Source organism: Toxorhynchites rutilus, chromosome 3 (assembly GCF_029784135.1).
Source record: "Toxorhynchites rutilus septentrionalis strain SRP chromosome 3, ASM2978413v1, whole genome shotgun sequence".
Classification (NCBI taxonomy): Eukaryota; Metazoa; Arthropoda; class Insecta; order Diptera; family Culicidae; genus Toxorhynchites; species Toxorhynchites rutilus.
Genome location: NC_073746.1, coordinates 50,205,527 through 50,210,203, shown reverse-complemented (window position 1 = coordinate 50,210,203; position 4,677 = coordinate 50,205,527). Strand labels below are relative to the sequence as shown.

Sequence of the window (4,677 nt, the reverse complement as noted above, 5' to 3'; positions counted from 1 at the left end):
GTATTTTAACTCCTCGGTACAGATTTAAATGTGGTAACACTGATGGCAACCTTGTTTGCTGCGCGTTTCTTCGCAATTTAGTGATTCTGGGGTCGTACGTACCTTCCACTATCTCATTTCGTTAACAACTATTATTGTTTTATGATAACTCAATAGGGAATATAGCAACGCCTAGGCAATACAAAAAATCTACTGTATATGAATAGAGGACTGTAAAATATTATTGCTGTGGGGAATCGCCTCTATTTTCTATTTATTCATCTTATCGCACAGCTAAGCCACTGCTACCGCTCAGACCACTTCCAGACCGAAAACGTTCTTGGCGGTGAAAAAAAGGACATCAATCCGACCACAGAGAATAGGGAAAGCATATCGTTCAATCATTGTAAGCAAGCGGGCTTTTCTTCTCCTCTGACAATGAAACGAAGTGGCGTTCCTTGGTCAGACTACTTTGCAATCATTCGCCCGACGATTCTGGGAGACCAGCAACAGTCGATTATGGCTTCTCGGATCACTGCTGAAACTGCTACCATTTTCCATCCAGCGCGGAGGTTTCCCATGTTCGTGACACAGAATGAGAAAAGAGAGTGAAAAAAAACAGCGAAACAACGAAAGTGAATTAAGAGATGAATAATAGTTTTTATCCTGGAGTTTGAGGATGTCATCCATTGTCCAACGCTTTCGGGACCTGAAATTCGAATGGCGATCCACCCAAGCTCGGCGCTTCAGAGTGGAAATAGCATTGTCGTGGGTGAAATTTTCGGTACCAGAATTATGAGTGTCTCTGGCTGAAGTGGTTCCAGCTTCGAGAAGTGATTCATCTGATGGAGAAAAAATACTGGCAATATGATCATGTTTGATTACTTCGAAGGATACAATATGGGCGTATTATTATAAGTTGCAGGTTATCGTTGACAATTTCTTACGCCTCACGGTTCTTTTTTTCTTCAACAAAGGATAATCAATTTTGTTGCCGACAAAAGAATAAATACGAATGCTGGTCTGCTGGAAACTAAATCGATTATGAATGAGCTTTGTTGTTTATCGTCCTGTCGATTATGGTTATTTACTTATACAATTATTGATTTTGCAGAAATTAGTTTCACTGACATCAATGTATTGTTCAATTTAAAAACAAATTGAAACACTACCAAAACAGTAAATTTTCTAAATGTGTCAATCCCAAAGAAAGGTTATGTAATCCTTCGAGATTGTCTATATAGACAATAACAGTCCAATCAAACGTAAAATACGGAGATAATTACCAACGTATATAGCATAACGATACTTCCCATCTTCTGTCCTTTGTCGGTTCTCCCGGATCCACAGATGGGAAATCGACCCAAGCGACCGGAAGCAAGCCACATCGAAATGAAAGAAATTACAAAGATGAAATTAATAACTTCTGATACCACCTCGCATTTGCTTCCCTCGAATGTTTCCTTTCACATCTAGCGAACCATCCGACCAACCAATTTCCGACAATCGGTAGCGGATATCGATTCATCCATTAGGGCCACACGTGCAGTAAACCCCCCCGGGCCGGGCCGAGCCCTCGAAATAGCCATCACCCAGCGGTGGTGATGTTGCCATTCTATAGCTCCGCATCCGCCTCTCTGTGGACTTCCTCGGACATGGAATGGAAGAATTAAAAAAAAAACTACATAAAAAAGCAACTTTCAATAAATGGAAGACCGAACGAATTTGGCAGGTTTTATTTCTGAAGCACGTGATAATTGTTCCTTGGGATGGTTAGTGGAAATTGGGTACCATGTTTTCCCTTCTTCCCGATCATCCATTTTGCGGGTTAGAAAATTGAAACTCCTCGCTCCGGACGAATCATATGCAAATGGAGAAACTTAGAGGTAAATGAAATGGATGAAAAAATAACAAAACGAATTCACATCATTAATCATGGTGACAGATGACCGTAATGGGGAAAAGAAATGAACCTTCCCGAAAAGAAAATGGAATGAAAAGGCGCACAAGCTCTGATGGGGGAACACAATAAAGCGAGGCAAATATAACATTAGTTTAGTGTCTTGAACTGAGCATACTTTTCGTGATGAATGGAGAAAATGCTCCAAATAACTCCACTGTATGTTAGAAATTATTCTTGTTTGTGAGTTTAGAGAGTTTGAAGAAATAGTAGGCACTGGTATGGTATGAATCAAATTTCAATCCTCAATTCAGCTGAAAATGGTCAAATCTCGAAATACTCTTGGATCTAAACTCAGAAATGTTAGGAAAGATAACAAAATTATCAGTGGAAAAATTGAGAAGAGAGATATTGATACCAATTCGGGGGAACACAGCGGGGTAAAGGCTGGGAATGTATTACATGAGAAGGAGCTGATTATTTTGTTGTTGTTTCATTGCAGACTAATAACCACCCTTTGCGTTATATCCCAGTGGCGTCGCATTATCGCAAAGTCAAGAAATCTACGATAACTACACTTTATCGGAGTATCGATGGGAAGGAAGAGAAAACAACTACCGAAACCGTTAAGCAATCGGCATCAAGATTATTTCATCATGTCTAATTCGAAAGCCGTTTCGGACTGTTAGTCAATCTAAAATACAAAAAGGGTACAACTAAATCTTTGTATAGCTTCTGCCTTCCGGTTGTGTGACGATATATGAAATAGATCCCTAGGATCTTCAATTCGCATCATCGAAGACAAGTGTTTTGAGGGCAAATTTCTCTATCAGATTTTGCCTTAGAAACACTTCTCTATCTATCAGATTAGTAGACTCGAAGGCAGTTTCAAATCGTTCAAATTTGAATGAAAAACTTTATGATATTTGACTACTTTAAGCATTCAACCATTTTTCTTTAATTTTTCTGATATTCCCACTAAAACTTATCATTATACAGGTCGGACTCAATTATATATAGAGTCGATTTTATATGATTCGATTATATACAATTTTGGACTCGATTATATACAGTATGAATTTTTTATTATATTTGAAATACGACTCATTTCCAAAATGTAAATGTAAAATGTTTATAACGATAATACAGCGAAATGAAAAAAGATAAAAGTTGGGTGTCAAAGAAAAAATTGTAAAGCTATTTGAGAGCTTCAATTTGGTTTAGAGAAACAATCATGTTTATTAGTCCCTAGCTGACCCGGCAAACTTCGTTCCGCCCAAAATCTAATTACATTCACGTTTTCTTACTTAGTGCACGGATTCAATCACAGAACTGTTCATTGATTGATTTTCTAAAAAAAATGTTTTAAAATTATTTTGACTATAAAATGTCAGTACTTCTACCAAAATTCGACATCAGAATATCAGATTATTTTCAGACACCATTCTCGATTCCAGATTTTTATCCACTTGCAAATAACATGTTTCTCCGTTGCATGGAATAAATGTTTGATACAGAAATTTGATAGAATGAAGACAGCCCTGAACCAGACAATTCCTTTCTCGAGTTTTGCTCTTATTAACACATTCGGCGATCCATTTTTATTTATTTAGATAGAAGACGATATAGCAGTGCGTTTTATCACATTAAAATCCATTTTCACTTTCGAACGAAGATCAATTTCGTTACCGCAAACATCAAATGGACTAAAAACGCTTGTCCATATGTAGTTGTAGAGCATATGCTAATTGAATTTTTTCCCATTTTTCTTCATAGTTTTCCGAAAATTTTCTATTGTCATGTTTGGTTGGAATATGTTTGGTTGAAATATGTGCATTACTTTCATGGGAACCCCTCTCCTTTCCAAATTTGGTTCCGTTTGCTTGAATAGTTTTTGAATTATGCGGAAATTTAATAAGTTTTAATGGAAAAGATAATGCGTGAGATAAAATGGTAATTAACACAAAATCATGAATCTCTCACAGCCCATTCATTATTTCTCTTCAATTTTTGGAAAACGAAAGACAATGGTCAAAGTAGGAATTTTGATCGCATTTCCAGGATGCTGAAATTTCTGAAAAAAAACAATAAGCAGAGCTTATAAGAAAATTCCGGAAGTATCCGGTTTTTAGTTAATTCAAATTTATGTATAACATATTTGAATAATTCATTACGTTCTTTTGAAAAGTTATTTGTGTTTCTCCAGCAATAGCAACACATATTTTTTCTCAACTCTTTCTCTTTTTAACAGAAAAACAACAAGATGAACTGTTCTCAAGGCAAAGGATATAATGCCTCAAAAAACAGTATTACTATTTCTATCTCAGTTACATTGTTCCTTTTTTATTGCCTATATCATAGTGCTTGTTTTGATGATGGAAAACTATATTGTGGCAGTATCGTTGCTTCATACGAACAGCGAAGAACATCAATTATTAGGGGAGGTGGGGGTAAAACGGACATGTTAAAATGAATTTCAATTATATCTTTGGGAACTAATGTTTCCCAAAACTTTATTACATTGCCTTTCAATTCAATATACTGTTTTTCGACCTAATCGGCCAAATGTTTTACAAAAAAGTGTTTTTCAATGTTTTTCACTGAAATTGAAACAGACCGAAAAGTACAACAGATTTTTCTATGCTGGTAATAAGGACATGTAGCGGGGGGAATATGGACAGGTTTGTAATATACGAAGCGAAGAGGTTCATCGCTCGTGAGAAAAAACATTTTATTCAACTAAGAGTTGAACTCATCACGAATGATCGTGAAATGATGAAAAAATCGAATTCATCCAC

At 36.3% G+C, this 4,677-nt stretch overlaps 1 long non-coding RNA gene across 1 annotated transcript; it reads left to right on the top strand.

Moving 5' to 3' along the window:
• The first annotated feature begins 2,187 nt into the window (after positions 1–2,187).
• On the top strand, positions 2,188–2,600 carry LOC129777369 (uncharacterized). Its single transcript, XR_008743235.1, has 2 exons — positions 2,188–2,319; positions 2,382–2,600. It is a non-coding gene; the product is annotated as an uncharacterized LOC129777369 (long non-coding RNA).
• Positions 2,601–4,677: the final 2,077 nt, after the last annotated feature.